At 34.5% G+C, this 13,932-nt stretch overlaps 1 long non-coding RNA gene across 3 annotated transcripts in view; it reads right to left on the reverse strand.

Moving 5' to 3' along the window:
• The window catches only part of LOC103783860 (uncharacterized), a 189,665-nt gene that overhangs the window by 1,332 nt on the left and 174,401 nt on the right, over positions 1-13,932 (reverse strand). The window lies entirely within an intron of this gene.

Raw genomic sequence — 13,932 nt, forward strand, 5'->3', positions numbered from 1 at the left:
TGATATCTACAACTTACATTCAAATGATGCAGCCACAAATTAGATAAATAGAAAGAAATTGTGGCAAAATGTTAAACATATTTTTGTTTCAAATAGATCTATTACTTTACCTTCATACAGAAAGATTTGTGCAATAAATGTTCATTTACAGAAAAGTATATATTATATATACCTAAAACACCATATATATAACCAATATTTGGATCAAGTGTCACTCCTTTAGTTTGTCAATGTTTTTCTCCCCTTCTCCCTGAATTGTTAAAAAAAATAGGATTTCAAATGAAAAAAAATTCAAAACATTGTAAACATATATAATAGCATCTACATTTTAATATCTGTTGGGCTATAGAGATATCTAAGAAGTGAAGACAACAATGTTCCCGCCACCAAAGTGCACAGCTGTAGTACATATTCTTATCATGTCATCCCAGCTTTCAGTTGCTTCAAAAATGCCCACTGACACAAATGTGAATGTTTTAGAGGCATCTACCAAGTAGCCACCTAGGCCACTCATAACACCTATTATGCTTTTACTTCAGAATCACCTTCACTTTTATTTGGTGTTAGTCACTCAGGATCAAACAGCAACATGCTTGAAAGCATGGCTTCATACAGCTATAAACATAACTAACTTTATATTATCTTTTAAAATTCTTTTGAAAGCAACATAATTAACTGATTTGAATATAGTGGCAAACTAATAATGGCACTGAATCTACTTGCCATAAAAATAAAAAATGTGGATGACCAGACAAGTATTCCAAATATATCAAACCGCATAGCCCCCAACAATAAGGAGCTTTTATCAAATTTGTTAAAGATGTAATCCTGAACTAAAAGTAACCACTGAACAATGATTCAAGTAGCAAACATTCATTGAAACATCAGAATACCATAGTTGACATTTCCATATGCATTATGAATCCTCCTAATATCTCTAGCTGTTGATAAGACAAGCATGAAGTCATATCAGTGCAATACAATGTTGTAGCTATTTTGAAAACAGCCCATTTTTCATTTAATAGCAAATTAATCAGGCCTAGACACTTTTAAGAGGACTAAATGTCGATAAATAAAATGTAAAATGTCACATTATATATTCATCTGCACTTTTGATGACACTAATTTCTGTCCTTTATTTTTTCCTAAAGGAAACTAATTACTAGTAAAGAATTGAGAAACACATATTGTTCTATATTAAAGAAATAGATTTAACAATAATGCCAAGTATTCTATAATTACCTCTATAAAATTAGAAATTATATACATTTCATCAAGGATGAACTACAAACCCTCATTATAGCCACTTGTTGGTATACTCAATGCCAACACACACACACAAAAACATGCACACACACAAACACATGCACGCACACACAGAGAGAGTGACAGATACACACACATACTCTAGCCATTTGCAATTGCTTCCCATTTTCTTATTTTATTTTTTTTATTATTATTATACTTTAAGTTCTAGGTTACATGTGCACAACGTGCAGGTTTGTTAGATACGTATACGCGTGCCATGTTGGTGTGCTGTACCCAGTAGCTCGTCATTTACATTAAGTATATCTCCTAATGCTATCCCTCCCCGCTCCCCCCTACCCCACAACAGTCTCCGGTGTGTGATGTTCCCCACCATGTGTCCAAGTGTTCTCATTGTTCAATTCCCACCTATGAGTGAGAACATACAGTGTTTGGTTTTTTGTCCTTGCAATAGTTTGCTGAGAATGATGGTTTCCAGCTTCATCCATGTCCCTACAAAGGACATTAACTCATCCTTTTTTATGGCTGCATAGTATTCCATGGTGTATATGTGCCACATTTTCCTAATCCAGTCTATCATTGATGGACATTTGGGTTGGTTCCAGGTCTTTGCTATTGTGAATAGTGCCGCAATAAACATACGTGTGCATGTGTCTGTATAGCAGCATGATTTATAATCCTTTGGGTATATACCCAGTAATGGGATGGCTGGATCAAATGGTATTTCTAGTTCTAGACCCTTGAGGAATCGCCACACTGTCTTCCACAATGGTTGAACTAGTTTACAGTCCCACCAACAGTGTAAAAGTGTTCCTATTTCTCCACATCCTCTCCAGCACCTGTTGTTTCCTGACTTTTTAATTATTGCCACTTTTATTTTTTATTTTATTTTATTTTTAAGATGGAGTCTCACTCTGTCGCCCAGACTGGAGTGCAGTGGCGCAATCTCGGCTCACTGCAAGCTCTGCTTCCCGGGTTCACGCCATTCTCCCGCCTCAGCCTCCTGAGTAGCTGGGACTACAGGCGCCCGCCACCACGCCTGGCTAATTTTTTTCGTATTTTTAGTAGAGACGGGTTTTCACCGTGTTAGCCAGGATGGTCTCGATCTCCTGACCTCGTGATCCTCCCGCTTTGGCCTCCCAAAGTGCTGGGATTACAGGCGTGAGCCACCGCGCCTAGCCAATTCCCATTTTAAATAGAAATGATGACCTATCCTCTTCCCCACTCCAAAATAGACCTAGGTTAACGGAAAAGTCAAAATATAGAATTCCAAAAATATTGTGTCAACATTTAACTAAATGGAATTAAAAAAAAAAAACACCACAAAGGTTCTAACCTAAGCCATGCCTGACCTAATAAAATAATCATTAAACCATATGGGAGTAAAATGTGATATTTTTTTCTTTGACGTTCATGCAAATCTGTACTCCTAAGAGAATTCTTAATCTTATAGAACGTTATATTTATGACTCCTTTTGGTATCAGAAATGAGTTCAAAAAGAACAAGCTTAATCAGGATGGAGAATGACGTATGTGAAAAGAAACTGGAAATAGGAGTACAAAATTGGTGAACTCAAGAGAATTGTGCCTCAGTGATTTTTAACATTTAATCCCTTCTATTTCTTAGCACAGAATAATATTCTGACAAATCAAGTGAATGCAAAGATCCAAGATCCGTTTTCTTGAATAGGATTTTTATCTCCCACATTTTCTGAATGGTTTCCATTGCTTCTCCTTGCAAAAATCTTCTTTAAAACAAAGCAATCCTCTGAGTTTAAGATGAAATCTCTCAGTATTAAATGCTAATTTATTAGATGGTTATAAAACTGCAATACCATCAACTCCAGCAATAATGAATCCCCATGGTCTCTCATTTCACACAGAACTTGACATATAATCTGAAAAAATGAAGAAACATAATCAAATGTCATTGTTAATGACATTCAATTATTCCACCTGTGACCTGAGCTATTATAACTATTGCCTTACAATTGCAACTCATCCAGTAGGAAAGCCAACTTCAAACATTATCATATCTTAAAGGTCACTCAGAAAGTATGCAATTATAGCAAAATTTTGTGATAGTTATGAAAATGAATTCTTTTTTTACTTAGTTCCAGATAATATTTGTTCTTTAAAAAATAAGTCATAGAATATGAGTTAAAGTATTGTATTTACAGTATATTTTCTATCTCTCATACATTTTTTATAAGAAATCAAGAACATATTTTCCCTGTCCTTTTTCCAACAATTTTTTCTCTTCTCTATACAGCAGCTGCCATCAGCTACTTTCATCTCCATGGGACCTGCTAGGTATTTGCAGGTACATAGTCAATTCCTTCCCCACTTCTTGCCCCGCCTCTCACTCCTCTCTGCCCTCTGCCCTCTTGAACTTGGCATGGAAATACTCTTAGGCCTCTGGATCACTTCCAATAATAAGGAAAGAAAGAGCAGTGAGTAAGAACGCAGTTCCCTGTTCTTTATTGGCCTAAACAAATTTCCTGATTTTTGTTAGCCTAAATCCAAGCTTTACATATAAAAATAAGCAAAACTTGAAAATAAGCTCTACCATTTAATTATATTTAGATCCTCATAACTTCCATTTGTTGAGAGCTTTCTACATGACAAGGACTGTGTTAGGTACTTTACACACATCTAATTTATCTGCTTCTTTCTTTCTGTTGGTTTGATTTTCACATGCAGAAATGCTCACTTGAAGTTACTATCCATTGAGGAATTGATAAGAAAGAGAGAAATATTAAGATTTCCATATCCAAATAACCTTGGCAGCAATTATTGTAAAACTGTCACTGGTACTTATATATTCGGCTAAGAATTCAAAGGGGGAAAGGGGTGGGAATAGCAGGAGCAGGAGAAGCCCAGGAGTTTCTGGGCCTACTCTGAGTCCCAAATTACAGGACAGAACAGGAAGAACTCTCGCCATGGTGATGAGGTTGTAAAGCAAATCTAAACCACAGTGTTGGTCAAAGAAGAAAAAGGAACAGATTAGACCAGTGACAGATATTGAGTGATGAAGCCTCAGTAGGAAGTTAGAAGAAAGAGAACTCAGGGTCCTGGAGAAGTGGGAACTGTAGGAGGTGCGCAGATTTGCTCTTTGTACAGAATGTCAAGGCCTGCTGCAGGTTTTTATCTGCTTCTTTGAAATAGTTTGACTGTTTTCTCCAATGAGTTGACTGAACTGAGCAGTTATTTTATTACAGAGACGATGAGACAGTTACTGTTAGAATGAGATAGGAATTTTGGCACCTCATTTCCAGAAAAGCAGCACTAACTCTTTTAAAAACTTTTTTTCATTTAAGAAAGATTAAAAGTAATTTACATCGATAAGCACAAATCTTAACATAATACTGATGAAAAATAAGTAAGTATGCTTTTTTTGTACTTTCAAAGCACAGAAAAAATGCTATATGTTGTTTATAAATGCATTTATATGTAAATAAAAGTATTGACATTGACTGGAATTACTTCTTTTTTTCTCCAACATTAACTTTTTAACAACGTTTATTTAGCAAAACAATTGTTCAACTTTAGTCAACTATGTTGCTGGGGCTGATGTCCAGGGAAGGAGGTAAGTAATTGGTTAAGTTGGTTGTCAGAAATTATTTAGAAAAAGCGTCAATAGATAATCATTTTTCTCTTGAGTGTTTTCTTACACATGTGGTCCAGTATTATTTTTTTTCCAGTTTATATTCTTGCTTTACCTCCATCTATGAATCATCATAAAATTAGACTCATCAAAGATTAGAATTAGTCCAACTTTCAGGAGAAAGTGATGACTTTCATTCTATTTAACCCTTTTCCAGTGCTTTAGCAAAATCAGACAGGTAGACATTGTCCTCTTTCATGTGATTATAACTTGCAACAAGTAGTAGCAGGTAATATGGTGACATAAGCAATTTATGATACTGTTTACCTATTCCCATTATCTATAACTAAAATTTTTAGTTTAAGCTAATTAAAAGTAGCATTATTGAACTGTTGATGGGTCAAATTTTACCTGATCTATAAATTAAAATACCTATAAAACATTTTTATAGGTATTTTATAGATTGCTGTAAAGAAACAAAAACAGTGTTTGATATCCTTCGTAGGCCAAGGTTCTATATAAACACACAAAGAAAGCAGTATTTCTAGACATAACTCTTTTAAAAGGAGAGCTTTTTGTTTTAATGTGTGGGGATGGGGGTAATTTTTCAGTTCCACTGGACAAATCAATCAAAACATGCAGATTGATCTGAACACGGAGTCATAGCCTGAATCCAGCATCCATTCTGTGATGCAGAGGAAGTTTCTACATTTGTGAAACTACTCTGCCACAGCGTCTCATCTTTCTCAGAGCATCTCTCAGCATCATCACCATCCATCAAAAAAAGTACGGTGACTACATAAATGAGGGTAGCCATTAGGATGAACTATTTCAGAGAGCAATGCCTTGTGGAAAGAACTGTTTGCATTATACATGGCCTTACACTCAGTTCTCTCCCCAGACCACAAAGGGAAGATGGATATTCCTGGTCAGATGAACAGTTTATGAGGTTCTGTACTATAAAGAGACATCTTCAGGGCCTCGTGCATGTACATTGTAAAACCTTGAGATATTTTATGTTACAACATACATATTTAATGTGATAATAAAAAAAGCTTATTTGTTTCAAAGTATCTTTTTATCCTTGCTTATATAACCAAACAGCTTGATGCTATTGGCTAAATTTTCAAAACTTACTATTCACAGTAGCAGTGGGAACATGCCCAAATTCCACAGATATATAAATCAGATTTGAGAAGCAAACGACACATTCTGGATAAGTAATGTGACATCCATCTGGGAGCACAGTGTTGAGGATCAAGGAAACTTTTTAAGGCCCAGTGGGTTCCTTTAGTTTCATATTGTTTCTACAGGGAGATACTATTTTTTATTTCCAAAAATGGTTAAATTACAAGCCAAAAACTATTCAGTAAATTGAACATGACAACATAAAAAAGCAAGGGACCCTTTTGACAATAGGCAGAAGTAGCACTAAACTAGTAAGGTGAATGGACAAAATGTTGAAAAATCAGATCTCCAAATAAAAATTTACTTGAATGGCACCAAATGGCATTTTACTACATAACCAATATAGGCTACTTAAAGACTTGCCAGATCATCTTCATGCTATCTGCTACTGACAGTGCAGTTATTAGTCAGCAGAAACTCCTACTGTAAATAATTTTCTAGAACTAGCGTGAGAAAGTCTTAGAGAAACGAGAGCCATTGTTGAGTCTTACGGGATCCCGAAGATTGAAATGTAAATAGTGGGTTGAATATCAAGCAGCACATTATTTCACAGCCAAAACATGACAAGGAAGTGAACTTATGCATCAGTCTTGCCTCATTTTATTCTAAAGGTAGCCCAAAATGATGTTTATAAATGTTCCTGAGTTATAATGTTGAGTGGATCACTTAAGACATAGTATATTATAAGAAAAGAATAAGAGTCTCAAGTATTGTTCTATACTATTTGGAGAAAATTGCTTAAGATACTATTAGAGTAACTGCTTAATCAAAATATTTACCCACTTTGATCTGAGGCTATTTCTTAATAATCCAAAAGATTTGAGAATTTGAATTAAGTTTGGTAATTACTAGTTTAATCTACACAGCAATCAAAATTTATAACTCAAACTCCTAGGCTAATTTTTACTACATTATCATATAAAGATAATAACAGGTCTATTCATTTTACTTTGGGAAAGACAATTTTATTCTAACATGTGTTCTTGACCTAGCCTTTTTATGTAAATAATATAAATAAATCAGATTTTTATTGATGTTCTGTGAACGCTTTCTCAGTTTTTTTTAGTTTTTATCTAATTACATGGTACAATAATATCTGTTAGCATTGATCTAGGTGAGACGTTTTAAATGCAGCTCACTTACCATTTGATAGACAAACATTCAATAGTGTCATGAAAGCTACAAGAACTTTTAAATTGAAAGAAATAAACCTTTATCCTAATTTTCCATTTGTCACAAACTTTAGGTGGTTAGTGTCTTTCATAGTCTGACATTATTGCACATTACAGGACGATGGAAATGGCTGTTTTGATTTAAAACTATCCCCTAATCTAAGCTGAGCATTACTTTATTCCATTTACTGAGGATCTCTGTTTAACTGTATTTTTTATTTACATTCTTCTCTGATAGCCAAAAGGCACCATAGGAAATAATTTCAGTCACTGTTTCTTGTATACTTTTTTTTGGTTATAGTTACTTGAGAAAAATCCCAGTGAGCAATTTCAGAAAATAAAGAAAAAAAAATATTTAATTATATTGTTCTTAGGAGAAGAAATGGAAGTATACATTTTCACATATGGTGAGGTAGGGTTATGGAGGAGACACAGGGTTCCTTCATTATCCAAAGACATTTTCTCACAATGATTAGAGAGCAAGCATTTTGTCCAAGCCAAGCTAATCACAAATATTTGCCCTGAAGATCCTGGCATCAGGAGGTATTATTTCAGGTACTCTGAAAATACTGATTGAAAAAACAACAATCATTCTAAAAAACAAGGAAAGAATAATGAAAAAATATGTTTTCTACCTATTAACCTCTTTATTTTTAGAGATCAGATCTACCACACCCAGATGTGCAAAATAAATACGTGTTCAAGGCAACTGGGATGTGAAGCTGGAGACTGAGAATCATGCCCAATAAACTAAGTAGTTTGCATTTGCAGTTAGTTTTTTAAATGTGTATTTCAACACCTAAGACCTCAGAAAATATTCCATTTTATTAGATGTTTGGCTAGATAATCATTTACCTACTCCACAAGTAATTATTAAGTATATTTTCAGTAGGGAGAGATAGAGTTTAGAACAGAAAAGAATATGCAAATAAATAATCATAGCAATGTGATATAATCCATATATTAACTTCATGGGAACCCAGAAGAAGTCCTTACATTTCAAGGAAATGGTTGCTTTTGACCTGCATCTTTAGACATAAGTAAAAGTTCCCTGGAAAGAAAGGGAATGGAAAAAGAGAGAATAGAAAGAAGAAGAGAGAGAACATTCCAGGCAGAGCAAACAAAATTTGTAGAGGCATAGAGAAAATAAGACAACGTGGCAGCAGTTTCCTGAAAGATGTTTGGAGTCTGCATTTACTAGAGCAAAAGGGACATGCCAGGTAGTGGCATAACCTCACTGCAACAGCAAATTTGGAGAGAAGAAAGCAGAAGGGATACTCTTATCTACTTCCTTTTTCTAATGAAATATAATGGAAACCGCTGCTGAGGGAAAACAAGTGAAATCGGGAAAGTTGGAAATGGGCCTAACATTCTTTTGAAAGAAAAGTCTTCAGGGCTACTCATTATATGGTAAAAGTTACCCAAAGCCTCTAGTATGGTACACTCCCTACAGATAAGTGAGGAAAGCTCTGGTTTATGGCATTAACATGCTGCAGAGAAAGAGCAGAGCCCAAGTATGCTAAGAATGTTGGGTTCTCTCCTTCTTTGCCATTCTCTCAGATGACAGGAAAGTGGAGAGAATGAAATTCCATCCCTTTCACTATAGCTTGAAGAGGGGAAAAGAAGGAATTCCTTTCAGGATATTTTGTGAAGACAATCAAGTCATCACCCATACCATATCCAAGTACATCAGGTCTATCATACCCCAGCATAAATAGGTTACTCTGATAACCAATCAGAGTAAACAGGCTACACTCAGAGCCACCCAAACTTGAGTAAGGTAAAAAGAAATGGCATGAACATTTTACAAACATATTACAGCAAAAATAAATAAATAAATAACTGCAACAGCCAGAAAAAGAAAAATACAACTCAAAGAATAGAAAGAAAATGGTATAATTAGTTGCTTCATAACACAGGACAACTTAATATCAACACAGAAAAAGAAAGAGCCCAAAGATCAGCTAATAAATAAAATGAGATTAAATTTGAAACAAGAAACAGAATAGATACTGGTGAAAATCATATTATTTAACATAGAAAAAAGGCATAAGACATCACAGTGACTTCTAATAGAAAAAAAGATTAAAGATATTTGGCAAAAGACAATATAAATGGAAAACATAAATCACTTAACACAAGGATAATGTGTTACAATGGCATCTAACAAATGAAACAGAAGATTCACTCAGAGATATAATACAAGAAAATTTCCCCAAAGTAAAGAAACAACTGTGTCTTCAGATTTAAAAGAATACACTACGTTCTGGGAAGTTAAGAAACAAACCAATCAACTCTAAGACAACTCCAATTAAGTTATGAACTTCAAAAAACAAAAAAAATCCCTTCCAGCATCAGGTAAATAAAGTGGGTGGCAGCAGAGGGTGCAATCATCTTCATACACACACACAAACACACACATACAAAAATCAGGTTGCTGCTGTAACATTAAATCACAGAGATAAGGAAGCACTACGTACAAATTCAGTAAGAAAGTATAGCCCAAAAATATAACACAAGTAATACGGTAGCTATGAGCATTTCTTAAAAAGTTTACATGATGGTGAAATCCAGTTAATTAGGAAATAAATAGATATAAAGACCTTCACAATAAAGAAACTCTAATAAAGAGACTGGTAGTGAGCTTGAATCAACTTAAATATAAAACCAATCTTAAACAATTGTGAGAATTGTAATTATATCTGTTAACAAAGATTTTTTAAATATTTCTAATCTTTAGTGTTTTGAAAGTTCTCTTTTTCCATTTTTATAGGGAATCTAAGAAATAAAATATCTGTGTTAGAAGGATATTTTACTCATTTGTTTTTCCACCTTTAAATTCTAGCAAAATTAATAAAATACTCTTCATTTGAAAATATCATCAATAATAAGGCTTCATTTTTGTAAAGGCATTTCTATTTTTCTATCATTCATCTTTTCATCAATGTACATGGAATGTACTTAGAATGATGTTTACTAATGGGAATTTCTAGGAGATGTGATTTAATGCTTTTCCACTTTACAGCATTGATTTTGGTAATGCATGCTTACCATTTTTACAAAAATGAAAACTAATGCACCATGGTGTTAGCAATGGCTAATTCAGGATTTGGGGAATATAGACTTATTTATTCATTTATTTAAAAATACTAGGCTGGGTGTAGCAGCTCACACTTGTAATCCCAGCACTTTAGAAGGCTAAGGCAGGCAGATTGCGTGAGCTCAGGAGTTGAAACCAGCTTGAGCAACATAGTGAAGCCCCTTCTCTACTAAAAATATAAAAATAAAAATATGGGCGTGGTGGTATGTACCTGTAATTCCAGCTACTAGGGAGGCCGAAGTGGGAGGATCACTTGAGCCTGGTGAGGTAGAGGCTGCAGTGAGCCATGACTGCACCACTGCACTCCAGCCTGAGCAACAGAGTGAGATCCCATCTCTCTCTCTCTCTCTCTCTATATATATATATATACACACACACACACACACACACACACACACACACACACACACACGTGTGTATATCTATATTCTCCCTATATCTATATATAGATATAGATACTGTCAAACAGGACACCTTTAGGATAGATACAGATAGATATGTGTATATCTATCTATATAAATATAGATATATTTATCTATATAAAATTTGATTGTCTTCACAAAATATCCTGAAAGGAATTCCTTCTTTTTCCCTCTTCAAGCTATAGTGAAAGGGATGGAATTTCATTCTCTCCACTTTGCTGTCATCTGAGAGAATGGCAAAGAAGGAGAGAACCCAACATGTGTATATCTAGCTATATAAATATAGATATAGATATCTATATACATATATCTATCTATATAAATATAGATATAGATATCTATATACATACAGTATATATAGATATCTATATAAATGCAGATATGAATACACCTAAAGGTGTAGATAGATTGATCTATATCTATCACTATCATATATATATATATATATATATATACACACCTTTAGGATAGATAAATATCTAAATAAATAGATAGATATGTATATAGATATCTGTATATATAGATATATGTATATATGTATATAGATATAGATATCTATATATAGTATATCTATCTATATAAATATAGATGTAAATACACCTAAAGGTATAGATAGATCTATATCTATTGCTATCATATATATATATATATATATATACACACACACACACACCTTTAGGATAGAGATAAATATCTAGATAGATAGATAGATAGATAGATAGATAGATAGATAGATAGATACAGCTGTCCTGTTTTGACAGTATCTGTATATACATAGATAGGTAAATAGAGATCTGTATATATAGATATGTCTATAGATATCTATATTTCTCTCTATCTCTTATATGTATATCTCTATCGTATATGTATATCTTACTAGATATATAGAGATAGATATGTAGATACATAGATAGATAGATATCTCTAGACAGATATCTCTAGATAGATATCTCTAGATAGATATCTCTAGATAGATATCTGTATAGAGAGAGAGAAATTAGATACAGATTGAGAGAGAGAGAGAATTCATTATGTAGCACGGACTATCCACAGTGCTGAATATACAACAGCAAAGAAAACAAAGTCCCTTCAAGAAACTTATGAGAGAGAATAGACAAAAACACATAGAAAGTAAACATGTACCATGTCAGACAGTGATAAGATAAGCTATGAAGAAAAAAAAAGTCTAACAGCAGAGTGACCATATAATCCTAGTTTGTCAGGGCTAGTCCCAGTTTATGACTCTTGTCCCCACTTGCTATGTGATTGGGGCTCCTTTTCACTCCTAAAGGGGTCCTGTTTTGACAGCAAATTCTGTTTACCCCTGTGGTAATGGTAATATGAACCGCTCTGGGGTGGGAGTCAGAGAGGGTGGCCAGAGAAGACCTTATGATAAGGTAACATTTGAGTAGAGACTTGAAGGAAAGTTCTGAGCATTACTTTATTGGTCTGAGACCAAGCCACGGAGATACCCAAGGGAACAAACTTTCCAGGCAGACAGAGCAGCACAGGCAGAGACTTTAAAGCAGGACATATTTGGCATCTTTCCAGACCACAAAGAGGGTCCAAAGGGACGGCAGTAGGAGATGAGGTCAGAGGAGTTGGGGGGTCAGGATAGAGAGAGAAGGACAGTTGTAAAGGGCCGTATAGGCCATTGTAAGTAGTTTGTTTTTTTTCTCCAAATGAGACAAGAAGCTGTGAGAGGATTTTTAAACAGGCAATGATTTGACCTGACTTATATTTTTAAATAGTTAATCTGGCTGCTGTGTGGAGACTAGACCACGAACAAGCAAGGTAGAAAGAGAAAGCAGAAGCGGGGATATTGGAATAATTCAGGTGAAGGATGATGGAACCAGGATGGTAGTGGTGGAGATGGTAAGAATGGGAAGAAGATAATTGTTCTTTTTATTGTTATTGTTATTTTTCTTCTTTGGACTTTTCTTTTTTAAATTTAACAAAATTAACATTTTTAAAGAAAAATACTGACAACAACTCCAAGATATATTTGAGTAGAATCTAACAGAAGTTAGTGGCCATTTGAAGGAGGTGGAGGAGGGACAGTCCTTTAAAAAGGTTTTCAAGTTTTGGTTTGAGCAGCAAGAATCATGCCACCCGTAATCAAAACAAGAAACGCAGAAGACATAACAAGCTTTAAGTGTTAGTACATTGAATTCAGGTGCCCACAAAACAGAGCTAACCACGCACTATCCAGGCAGCAGTTGTACTTTTGGGTTGAAGAAAGTGATCTGTGTCTGAAATATAAAGTTCAGGAATCATTAACAACAAAGTTGTTGATGAAGTTATGTGGTAATAACCGAAGAAGAGTGTGGACTCAAAGAAAAGGGAATGACGCGACGAAAGAAGAGCAGCCTGTACATTGGACAACAAGAGGACATAGGAGGAGATGTGGAAGAGAATGGTGTCTCAAAGACTACAGAATAAAGATGTATTAAAACTCATGGCAAAAACTGCAACTACTTTTGCACCAGCCTAAATACTCAGGAGCACCAAACTTCACATGTACTACCACTATGTCAACTCATTTGACTCAATATAAAGGTCCATCCAGCTCTGAGAAAGACGTTTACAAGTGTTTTAAGTCCCTATTTAAAAACAGAACTTAGGTGTAGCAAGTTCCCTTCCATTATAAACTTGAAAGAGATAAAATTTGAACAAGTCTTTGATACCACCTTAGTATTTGTTTTATAATTTGTATAATGCTCTTATTGTCTTATTTTAAGTGTGTCTTTAAAAAAGCCTTTCTGAACATTACTGGCTATCTAATCTATAGTATAATGCCTGCTTTATAATTAAGATCTCCATTTCTATCCTATTAAGCCATCTGCAGTCTTCCTTAATATTCTTACCTTAAACACTGTCACTCTGAGCTTGATTCAGGTCAAGAAAGACTGTGGATGTTTCACCTGTCCAACTCTAAATGCAGAAACAGAAGTCTATGAAAGCTTGCTTAGTTTTTATCTACTCCACTGTAAGGGCAAGTTCACACACTGCTGCTTTTTATTTTTTATGCATAAAAAAGTTTATTCAATATAAACTTTCTGCTGAAATTTTCCTTTGACTTTAGTAGGTATTTAAAACATCCTTTTCCCCAGTCAATCTGTGATTGGTAGGGCATAACAAGAGAAAAGGATGCCCTGGCAAAGAGCCTATTTTCTT

This window comes from Pan paniscus, chromosome 15 (assembly GCF_029289425.2).
Source record: "Pan paniscus chromosome 15, NHGRI_mPanPan1-v2.0_pri, whole genome shotgun sequence".
Classification (NCBI taxonomy): domain Eukaryota; kingdom Metazoa; phylum Chordata; class Mammalia; order Primates; family Hominidae; genus Pan; species Pan paniscus.